Source organism: Oncorhynchus mykiss, chromosome 8, assembly GCF_057628025.1.
Source record: "Oncorhynchus mykiss isolate SJ-2025 chromosome 8, ASM5762802v1, whole genome shotgun sequence".
Taxonomy (NCBI): Eukaryota; Metazoa; Chordata; class Actinopteri; order Salmoniformes; family Salmonidae; genus Oncorhynchus; species Oncorhynchus mykiss.
The window spans coordinates 40,243,108-40,255,233 of NC_143029.1; the positions used below are offsets into that span (position 1 = coordinate 40,243,108).

The 12,126-nt window shown below is 47.8% G+C and overlaps 1 protein-coding gene across 8 annotated transcripts in view; it reads left to right on the forward strand.

Moving 5' to 3' along the window:
* The window catches only part of LOC110529898 (SAM and SH3 domain-containing protein 1), a 333,014-nt gene that overhangs the window by 274,816 nt on the left and 46,072 nt on the right, over positions 1-12,126 (forward strand). The window lies entirely within an intron of this gene.

A 12,126-nucleotide genomic window follows, 5' to 3' on the forward strand; every position in this document is an offset into this window, starting at 1 on the left:
AAGCATCACTGTTAGTGAGCATTTCTCCTTTGCCAAGATAATCCATCCACCTGACAGGTGTGGCACATTTTAGAAGCTGATTAAACAGCACGATCATTACACAGGTGCAACTTGTGTTGGGGACAATAAAATACCACTCTAAAATGTGCAGTTTTGTCACACAACATAATGCCACAGATGTCTCAAGTTTTAATGGTGGACATTCCTGACAGTGGGAATGTGCACTAGAGCTGTTGCCAGAGAATTGAATGTTAATTTCTCGACCATAAGCCGCCTCCACTATGGTTTTAGAAAATTTGGCAGTACATCCAACCGGCCTCACAGCCGCAGAAAACGTGTACCAACGCCAGCCCAGGATCTCCCCATCCGTCTCCTTCACCTGCGGGATCGTCTGAGACCAGCCACCTGGACAGCTGATGAAACTGTGGGTGTCAACTGAATAATTTCTGCACAAACTGTCAGAAACCGTCTCAGGGAAGCTCATCCACGTGCTCGTTGTCCTCACCAGGCACTTGACCTGACTGAAGTTCGGTGTCGTAACCGACTTCAGTGGGAAAATGCTCACCTTCGATGGCCACTGGCATGCTGGAGAAGTGTGCTTTTCATGGGATGAATCCCAATTTCAGCTGTGCCGGGCAGATGGCAGACAGTGTGTACGGCGTCGCGTGGGCAAGTGGTTTGCTAATGTCAACGTTGAACAGTGTCCCCTGGAGGCAGTGGGTTTATGGAATGGGCAGGCATAAGCAATAGCAATTTGAATGCACAGAGATTACGTGACGAGATCCTTTGTTGTGCCGTTCATCCCCCACCATCACCTCATGACGCAAGGATCTGTTCACAATTCCTGGAAGCTGAACATTTTCCAGTTTTCCCATGGCCTGCATACTCACCAGACATGTCACCCAATTGAGCATGTTTGGGATGCTCTGGTTCGACATGTACGACAGTGTGTTCCAGTTCCCGCCACAATATCCAGCAACTTTGCACAGCCATTGAAGACGAGTGGAACAACATTCAATAGGCTACAATCAACAGCCTGATCAACTCTATGCGAAGGAGATGTATCGCGCTGCATGAGGCAAATGGTGGTCACACCAGATACGGACCGGTTTTCTGATCCACACCCCTACTTTTTTTTTTTTTAAGAAATCTGTGACCACAGATGCATACTGTGTCTGTATTCCCAGTCATGTGACATACATAATGCATTTATTTCAATTGACTGATTTCCTTATATGAACTGTAACACTGTAAAATCTTTGACATTTGAAATGTATATTTTGGTTCAGTGGAGTTTGCTCTTTAGGTGAGTGCTGTCAATATACCTTTGTTGGAGGGTTTAAAGGTGTCCTCCCTTCTCTTTAAGATCAAGAGATTATTTCTTTAAGATCAGCGATTTGCATGCAAGACTATCCCATACAATGTGAATGTCTTGTTTGGGCAACTGTGCAATGTTTGAGCATGTGTTATCAGCATAATCTATCACACGAGGCGCAATGTTGTGCCCCGCATGGAACTTGAACATACTGTTTGTCAGAGAACACGGCACTTTGACAACTAGTGTGCGTGCATGCTGTGTGTCCTGTCATATGACTGTCCTGCAGCGCTCTCATAGAGGATATCCCTGTGACCTCTGACCTTTACCTCTAGAGGGGTCACCCTACCGGTCTTCTTGTGGGTTGTGTCTCCACTTCTTTAGGGTTAGCTGTTCTCATTGTCCCTCTCTGATCACTGGAAACCCCTCACACACACACACACACACACACACACACACACACACACACACACACACACACACACAGCCGGATGCCAGGGGCTCTGTGGTCTAGCTATGTCTTTTTTCCACAGGATGAGGGCAGCTGTTGACAGTTCAATATATAATACACAAGCCAAATCATGTCACATGACACAGGGAGTTCTATAATTATTTGGTCATCTTTTCTCTTAGAGAGCTGCTGGGTCGCACCATCCAGTCTCTCGTTGACATTCTCGGGTCAGTGATTTACCGCACTGTTGGCTCATCGTAGGGACTCCCGTTGTTAAAGTGGACACCATGCTGTGTTTGTGCTTGCGTGCATGCATATTTCTCCCTGGCTGCCGTACTCCTCTCAGAGGGTTGTTTGTGTGTTTGTGGACATAGAGAAGCTTAGTACTGGCATAGCACTGTACAATTTGTCCTCATTTAATCTCCACATAGAACTCTGAAAATATCAACTAAAATACCAGCTTTCAGTCCTAGTAATCTCAGTCTAATTTCCCCAGGCTATTTCCTCACTGCAGTGGTGAGGCATAGGACCAATGTTCCCTCTAAGCTGCGCACGGGCACTGGCACACATCTCTCTGGGACTGCTGTGCAGAAGAAATATCAGCCTGCGCAGAGAAGCACGAGATTGAACTTCACTCAAGAGTTTTCCCCTTCAGTTAACACTATTAATGTTTCCCTTTACTGTGGGATTTGTGATCGAATCAACGCAATATTAGGCACTTTCAATGCAACACACCGAAACAAAAAGAATTAGGCAAGAGTTAGTATGCAAAACGAAATATGCAGAACGCATCGGAGTAGGATTCTACACAGACCGGTGAGGCATAACCAATCAGAACTGCAGTAGGCCTATATGCAAATAGACCTGTTACGGTGCGTGAATGAGGACCCAAAAGCGAATTAACGTAAACAGAGCTTTTTAATAACAAAACAAACGTAGGCTCAGATGGACCGGCAGATTCCGACAGGACAGGACAAGGTTGCAGCAAACATGACGATAGTCTGGTTCAGGCATGAATAACACAAACAAGAATCCGACAAACACAGGAGCAGAAACAGAGAGAGATATAGAGGACTAATCAGAGGGAAAAAGGGAACAGGTGGGAAAAGGGGTGACGAGGTAGTTAGGAGGAGACAAGGAACAGCTGGGGGAAAGAGGGGGAGAAAAGGTAACCTAATAACGACCAGCAGAGGGAGACAGGGTGAAGGGAAAGGACAGAAACAAGACACAACATGACAATACATGACAGTACCCCCCCACTCACCGAGCGCCTCCTGGCGCACTCGAGGAGGAAACCTGGCGGCAACGGAGGAAATCATCGATCAGCGCACGGTCCAGCACGTCCCGAGAGGGAACCCAACTCCTCTCCTCAGGACCGTACCCCTCCCAATCTACTAGGTACTGATGACCACGGCCCCGAGGACGCATGTCCAAAATCCTACGGACCCTGTAGATGGGTGCGCCCTCGACAAGGATGGGGGGGGGGGGGGGAAGACGAGCGGGGGCGCGAAGAACGGGCTTGACACAGGAGACATGGAAGACCGGGTGGACGCGACGAAGATATCGCGGAAGAAGAAGTCGAACTGCGACAGGATTAATGATCTGAGAAATACGGAACGGACCAATGAACCGCGGGGTCAACTTGCGAGAAGCGGTCTTAAGGGGAAGGTTCTGAGTAGAGAGCCAAACTCTCTGACCGCGACAATATCTAGGACTCTTAGTTCTACGCTTATTAGCAGCCCTCACAGTCTGCGCCCTATAACGGCAAAGTGCAGACCTGACCCTCTTCCAGGTGCGCTCGCAACGTTGGACAAAAGCCTGAGCGGAGGGGACGCTGGACTCGGCGAACTGAGATGAGAACAGCGGAGGCTGGTACCCGAGGCTACTCTGAAAAGGAGATAGCCCGGTCGCAGACGAAGGAAGCGAGTTGTGGGCGTATTCTGCCCAGGGGAGCTGTTCTGACCAAGACGCAGGGTTGCGAAAAGAAAGACTGCGTAAGATGCGACCAATAGTCTGATTGGCCCGTTCTGCTTGACCGTTAGACTGGGGGTGAAAGCCGGAAGAGAGACTGACGGAAGCCCCAATCAAACGACAAAACTCCCTCCAAAATTGAGACGTGAATTGCGGACCTCTGTCCGAAACGACGTCTGACGGAAGGCCATGAATTCTGAAAACATTCTCGATGATGATTTGTGCCGTCTCTTTAGCAGAAGGAAGCTTAGCAAGGGGAATAAAATGAGCCGCCTTAGAGAACCTGTCGACAACCGTAAGAATAACAGTCCTCCCCGCTGACGAAGGCAGTCCGGTGACAAAATCTAAGGCGATGTGAGACCACGGTCGAGAGGGAATGGGAAGCGGCCTGAGACGGCCGGCAGGAGGGGAGTTACCGGACTTAGTCTGCGCGCAGACCGAACAAGCAGCCACGAAACGACGCGTGTCATGCTCCCGGGTGGGCCACCAAAAACGCTGGCGAATGGAAGCAAGCGTACCCCGAATGCCAGGGTGGCCGGCTAACTTGGCAGAGTGAGCCCACTGAAGAACGGCCAGACGAGTAGGAACGGGAACGAAAAGAAGGTTCCTAGGACAAGCGCGCGGCGACAGAGTGTGAGTGAGTGCTTGCTTTACCTGCCTCTCAATTCCCCAGACAGTCAACCCGACAACACGCCCCTCAGGGAGAATCCCCTCGGGGTCAGTGGAGGCTACTGAAGAACTGAAGAGACGAGATAAAGCATCAGGCTTGGTGTTCTTAGAGCCCGGACGATAAGAAATCACGAACTCGAAACGAGCGAAAAACAGCGCCCAGCGCGCCTGACGCGCATTAAGTCGTTTGGCAGAACGGATGTACTCAAGGTTCCTATGGTCGGTCCAAACGACAAAAGGAACGGTCGCCCCCTCCAACCACTGTCGCCATTCGCCTAGGGCTAAGCGGATGGCGAGCAGTTCGCGGTTTCCCACATCATAGTTACGTTCCGACGGCGACAGGCGATGAGAAAAATACGCGCAAGGGTGAACCTTGTCGTCAGAGAGGGAGCGCTGAGAAAGAATGGCTCCCACGCCCACCTCTGACGCGTCAACCTCGACAACGAACTGTCTAGAGACGTCAGGTGTAACAAGGATAGGTGCGGATGTAAAATGATTCTTGAGGAGATCAAAAGCTCCCTGGGCGGAAACGGACCACTTAAAGCACGTCTTGACAGAAGTAAGGGCTGTGAGAGGAGCCGCCACCTGACCGAAATTACGGATGAAACGACGATAGAAGTTCGCGAAGCCGAGAAAGCGCTGCAGCTCGACGCGTGACTTAGGGACGGGCCAATCAATGACAGCTTGGACCTTAGCGGGATCCATCTTAATGCCTTCAGCGGAAATAACAGAACCGAGAAATGTGACGGAGGAGGCATGAAAAGTGCACTTCTCAGCCTTCACAAAAAGACAATTCTCTAAAAGGCGCTGGAGGACACGTCGAACGTGCTGAACATGAATCTGGAGTGACGGTGAAAAAATCAGGATATCGTCAAGGTAAACGAAAACAAAGATGTTCAGCATGTCTCTCAGGACATCATTGACTAATGCCTGAAAGACAGCTGGAGCGTTAGCGAGGCCGAAAGGAAGAACCCGGTATTCAAAGTGCCCTAACGGAGTGTTAAACGCCGTCTTCCACTCGTCCCCCTCCCTGATGCGCACGAGATGGTAAGCGTTACGAAGGTCCAACTTAGTGAAAAACCTGGCTCCCTGCAGGATCTCGAAGGCTGAAGACATAAGAGGAAGCGGATAACGATTCTTCACTGTTATGTCATTCAGCCCTCGATAATCTATGCAGGGGCGCAGGGACCCGTCCTTCTTCTTAACAAAAAAAAACCCCGCTCCGGCGGGAGAGGAGGAGGGGACTATGGTACCGGCGGCAAGAGCTACAGACAAATAATCTTCGAGAGCCTTACGTTCGGGAGCCGACAGAGAGTATAGTCTACCCCGGGGGGGAGTGGTTCCCGGAAGGAGATCAATACTACAATCATACGACCGGTGTGGAGGAAGAGAGGTGGCCCTGGACCGACTGAACACCGTGCGCAGATCGTGATATTCCTCCGGCACCCCTGTCAAATCACCAGGCTCCTCCTGTGAAGAAGAGACAGAGGAAACAGGAGGGATAGCAGACATTAAACATTTCACATGACAAGAGACGTTCCAGGAGAGGATAGAATTACTAGACCAATTAATGGAAGGATTATGACAAACTAGCCAGGGATGGCCCAAAACAACAGGTGTAAAAGGTGAACGAAAAATTAAAAAAGAAATGGTTTCGCTATGATTACCAGAAACAGTGAGGGTTAAAGGTAGCGTCTCACGCTGAATCCTGGGGAGAGGACTACCATCCAGGGCGAACAAGGCCGTGGACTCCCTTAACTGTCTGAGAGGAATGTCATGTTCCCGAGCCCAGGTCTCGTCCATAAAACAGCCCTCCGCCCCAGAGTCTATTAAGGCACTGCAGGAAGCTGACGAACCGGTCCAGCGTAGATGGACCGACAAGGTAGTGCAGGATCTTGAAGGAGAGACAGGAGTAGTAGCGCTCACCAGTAGCCCTCCGCTTACTGATGAGCTCTGGCTTTTACTGGACATGAAGTGACAAAATGACCAGCAGAACCGCAATAGAGACAGAGGCGGTTGGTGATTCTCCGTTCCCTCTCCTTAGTCGAGATGCGGATACCTCCCAGCTGCATAGGCTCAGCACCCGAGCCGGCAGAGGAAGATGGTAGTGATGCGGAGAGGGGGGCAACGGAGAACGCGAGCTCCTTTCCACGAGCTCGGTGACGAAGATCAACCCGTCGCTCAATGCGAATAGCGAGTTCAATCAAGGAATCCACGCTGGAAGGAACCTCCCGGGAGAGAATCTCATCCTTTACCTCTGCGCGGAGACCCTCCAGAAAACGAGCGAGCAAAGCCGGCTCGTTCCAGCCACTGGAGGCAGCAAGAGTGCGAAACTCAATAGAGTAGTCTGTTATGGATCGATTACCTTGACATAGGGAAGACAGGACCCTGGAAGCCTCCTCCCCAAAAACAGATCGATCAAAAACCCGTATCATCTCCTCCTTAAAGTCCTGATACTGGTTAGTACACTCAGCCCTTGCCTCCCAGATTGCCGTGCCCCACTCACGAGCCCGTCCAGTAAGGAGAGATATGACGTAGGCGACACGAGCAGTGCTCCTGGAGTAAGTGTTGGGCTGGAGAGAAAACACAATATCACACTGGGTGAGGAACGAGCGGCATTCAGTGGGCTCCCCAGAGTAACACGGCGGGTTATTGATTCTGGGCTCCGGAGATTCGAAAGCCCTGGAAGTGGCCGGTGGATCGAGGCGGAGATGGTGAACCTGTTCTGTGAGGTTGGAGACTTGGGTGGCCAGGGTCTCAACGGCATGTCGAGCAGCAGACAATTCCTGCTCGTGTCTGCCTAGCATCGCTCCCTGGATCTCGACGGCTGAGTGGAGAGGATCCGAAGTCGCTGGGTCCATTCTTGGTCGGATTCTTCTGTTACGGTGCGTGAATGAGGACCCAAAAGCGAATTAACGTAAACAGAGCTTTTTAATAACAAAACAAACGTAGGCTCAGATGGACCGGCAGATTCCGACAGGACAGGACAAGGTTGCAGCAAACATGACGATAGTCTGGTTCAGGCATGAATAACACAAACAAGAATCCGACAAACACAGGAGCAGAAACAGAGAGAGATATAGAGGACTAATCACAGGGAAAAAGGGAACAGGTGGGAAAAGGGGTGACGAGGTAGTTAGGAGGAGACAAGGAACAGCTGGGGGAAAGAGGGGGAGAAAAGGTAACCTAATAACGACCAGCAGAGGGAGACAGGGTGAAGGGAAAGGACAGAAACAAGACACAACATGACAATACATGACAAGACCATTGCCAAATACGGATCTTTGCCATTCACTTTGAACTGGACTGTGTTTACAGCATGAGCAGACATTAGCCAATGCGCCTGTTGTGAGATCAAAGTGAGAGCTGCATGTAGCCACGTGGGCACATTTGTTCATATCAATAAATTGTATTCAGCAATGGGGGAGTGATTGATTCCTACAAGATCATAGAATTTATACATTTCTTGACATCTTTGAAAAGCAGGTCAGTTAAAGAGATTTTATTTTGTCCTAATGGGTCAGTATTGTATTTTGAGAGACTTGAATAAGCTAATCAGCCAATAGGCAGAGGGTAGCCTCATTTGTCTGATTCTCTGTAATAATGGTATGGGAATGACAATGCATTTTATTTTGTAAAGTGGTTTCTTGCATCAAACAACACAATATTCTCAGTCACTTCCCTGTCTGACTAACAAGTGGATGAACAGGTTAATGTCAAGCCCTGCATGTTTATTTCAAAAGTCTCATGGAATGTAGGCCTAAATGAAACCCCACACATTGTCTGCTACTGTAGGCTGAATGATAGAACAGCTATTTCCATGTTAAAATGTTAGGGGATGCATTTTCTCCATTGTTTTTGATGGTAGTCCACTCTGTTATGCCTACATTATGATCAAATAGCCACAGTAGCCTACATGGTCACTGTTAAAAGTGGAACTTAAAGTGAGCACAGCCTAAGTGTTCACAGTAAACGCATGCTGGAAGTTGCACAGAATTTTTCGCTCAGCCGACCTGAAATGTGCTCAGTGCCACACTTTTTGGTGGAGAGAACATTGCATGGGATACACACCCAGCACAGTGCAGGAAGGTTACACCAGAATCAAGGCGATATTCAACATTTGTTCATCAAAAGGGGCCCATCTCGCTCTCCCAGAAGCCGGGCTTGTGCGTAAAACCCCCGAATTCAAACAAACAAAAGGAGTGATGGGTCCACACAGGAAGATGTCCGCATAAAGCTCACTTCATGCTCTTATTAATTTCACTGCATCGGGGATAGCGTACACATTCCTTTCGTTTTTTGCAGTCTTCTTCAGTGTGTAGGTACAATTGTATTTGAATGAAAAAGAAAACGGCCACTAGGGGCTATGATGAGCGCCACTCCGATCAAGTAGACGGGGATGGCGGATGTGCGTAAGCCACGAGCTTCCGAGGATCGCGCGATCAATCCCAGGGTTAGGCACTCGGTTTTTATTTGAAACCCTATCCTAAACCTTAACCCTTACTTTAACCGGTCTGAGTTCAAGGCCAAAAAAATGATGGACAAATATAGAATAGTAAAAGTCAGACCATGAGATCTTGATGGGCAGAGAGAGAGAGAGTTAGAGACTGTTTTTTATGCAACACTCCCGGATCTTCATTAGTCCAAGACTAAAACTCTTCACCCCACGGGGAAAGTGAAAGGCACTAACTGCATACTGTGTGGTCATTTTAAGCACACAACATGAGAGCTACTGCCACAGACTCAGTGTGTGGAACGTTTGGAACCAAACTAAAGGGTTTTAAAGCAGGTCTGCCTCTCTGTACTATCTTATACAATTGTAAGAAAAAGCAGAAGTGGAGGTGCAAACAGTTACAGTGTGTATGCATGTGCTTGCGTGTGTAATAATTGATAGAGCGTGGGAGCGGAGGGCAAGACACCAGCAGAAAGACCCAGTGAGTACAGTGCCTTGCGAAAGTATTCGGCCCCCTTGAACTTTGCAACCTTTTGCCACATTTCAGGCTTCAAACATAAAGACATAAAACTGTATTTTTTTGTGAAGAATCAACAACAAGTGGGACACAATCATGAAGTGGAACGACATTTATTGGATATTTCAAACTTTTTTAACAAATCAAAAACGGACAAATTGGGCGTGCAAAATTATTCATCCCCTTTACTTTCAGTGCAGCAAACTCTCTCCAGAAGTTCAGTGAGGATCTCTGAATGATCCAATGTTGACCTAAATGACTAATGATGATAAATACAATCCACCTGTGTGTAATCAAGTCTCCGTATAAATGCACCTGCACTGTGGTAGTCTCAGAGGTCCGTTAAAAGCGCAGAGAGCATCATGAAGAACAAGGAACACACCAGGCAGGTCCGAGATACTGTTGTGAAGAAGTTTAAAGCCGGATTTGGATAGAACAAGATTTCGCAAGCTTTAAACATCCCAAGGAGCACTGTGCAAGCGATAATATTGAAATGGAAGGAGTATCCGACCACTGCAAATCTACCAAGACCTGGCCGTCCCTCTAAACTTTCAGCTCATACAAGGAGAAGACTGATCAGAGATGCAGCCAAGAGGCCCATGATCACTCTGGATGAACTGCAGAGATCTACAGCTGAGGTGGGAGACTCTGTCCATAGGACAACAATCAGTCGTATATTGCACAAATCTGGCCTTTATGGAAGAGTGGCAAGAAGAAAGCCATTTCTTAAAGATATCCATAAAAAGTGTCGTTTAAAGTTTGCCACAAGCCACCTGGGAGACACACCAAACATGTGGAAGAAGGTGCTCTGGTCAGATGAAACCAAAATTGAACTTTTGGCAACAATGCAAAACGTTATGTTTGGCGTAAAAGCAACACAGCTGAACACACCATCCTCACTGTCAAACATGGTGGTGGCAGCATCATGGTTTGGGCCTGCTTTTCTTCAGCAGGGACAGGGAAGATGGTTAAAATTGATGGGAAGATGGATGGAGCCAAATACAGGACCATTCTGGAAGAAAACCTGATGGAGTCTGCAAAAGACCTGAGACTGGGACGGAGATTTGTCTTCCAACAAGACAATGATCCAAAACATAAAGCAAAATCTACAATGGAATGGTTCAAAAATAAACATATCCAGGTGTTAGAATGGCCAAGTCAAAGTCCAGACCTGAATCCAATCGAGAATCTGTGGAAAGAACTGAAAACTGCTGTTCACAAATGCTCTCCATCCAACCTCACTGAGCTTGAGCTGTTTTGCAAGGAGGAATGGGAAAAAATGTCAGTCTCTCGATGTGCAAAACTGATAGAGACATACCCCAAGCGACTTACAGCTGTAATCGCAGCAAAAGGTGGCGCTACAAAGTATTAACTTAAGGGGGCTGAATAATTTTGCACGCCCAATTTTTCAGTTTTTGATTTGTTAAAAAAGTTTGAAATATCCAATAAATGTCGTTCCACTTCATGAGGGTGTCCCACTTGTTGTTGATTCTTCACAAAAAAATACAGTTTTATATCTTTATGTTTGAAGCCTGAAATGTGGCAAAAGGTCGCAAAGTTCAAGGGGGCCGAATACTTTCGCAAGGCACTGTAAGTCCCATTAGCATTAGCTAGGGCCCTCGCTAGCACACTGGGGCCTAGCGCTGAGCGAGAGTAAGAATAGAAAGACAGGGGATAGAGATAGAGGAGGGGGCGGGGTGGAGGGGGCAAGCATACAGGCCTCCATTCAATTAGCTTCTCATTATGTTGCCATGGCAGCCAACCTTTAAACATCCCTAAACCTTCCCGTAGAGTCCAGAAGGCTGTCACTTCTACTACACACATACACAGAAGAGGGGGTAGACCTGTCGGACTTGGTTTGTTTCTGCCCCAAACCCACACGTGCCTCGCTCACTGAACTGACAGCCACCTGTCTCTACCTCTCTGCACGCATCAGCGAGTGTGTTTGTGTGTGTGCATGTGTTCGTGCGTGCGTGCGTGCATGCGCTTGATGTGTTTAACAGGTGCCTGTTTATCGATAATTGGAAGAAGATAACATAAATTAATCAAGTGCAGCGTCTGGATGCTCCTCATTAGTCACATCAGACCAACAAATATTTTTACCATCCTCCACTATTTTAGTCCCAGCTGCTGGAACTTTGGCTTTAGTGGATATCGCCACTATATTGTGATCACTGCATCCAATGGGTACAGCTTCAGAACAAAGTTCTACAGCGTTAGTAAAAATGTGAATCGATACATGTGGATAATCTTGTTCCTGTAGTGTTTGTAAACACCCTAGTAGTTGAGTTAATAACCTGAACCAGATTACAGACACTGGTTACAGTGAGAAGCGTCAGGAGGGGTATGTGTGGGCCCGATGAAGACAGACGTAACCTCTACTACTGGACAAGCTCTTGTCGTTGACTCCCCCCTGCATGATTCATGTCTCTAACCAACTCAGACAGAGCAGGGAGAACTGACAGATAACCTACTCTCACAGACTGCGTCAGCAACTCTTTGACTTGCCAGTGTGACACCAATTCTTTCTTGATCGCTTGTGTACCAGTGAAACAAATGTATCTGGTCACATTGGTTTTTGGTTCACAATTATTTTGGATTTTGTTTATTATCAAGATTTATTCAAAAAGTATCATTCTGAGGCACCTTACCCCGATACATATCTACCTCTATCGATCCATATCTACCTCTATCGATCCATATCTACCTCTATCGATCCCTGCACATTGTAAATGTGGTACTGGAACTGA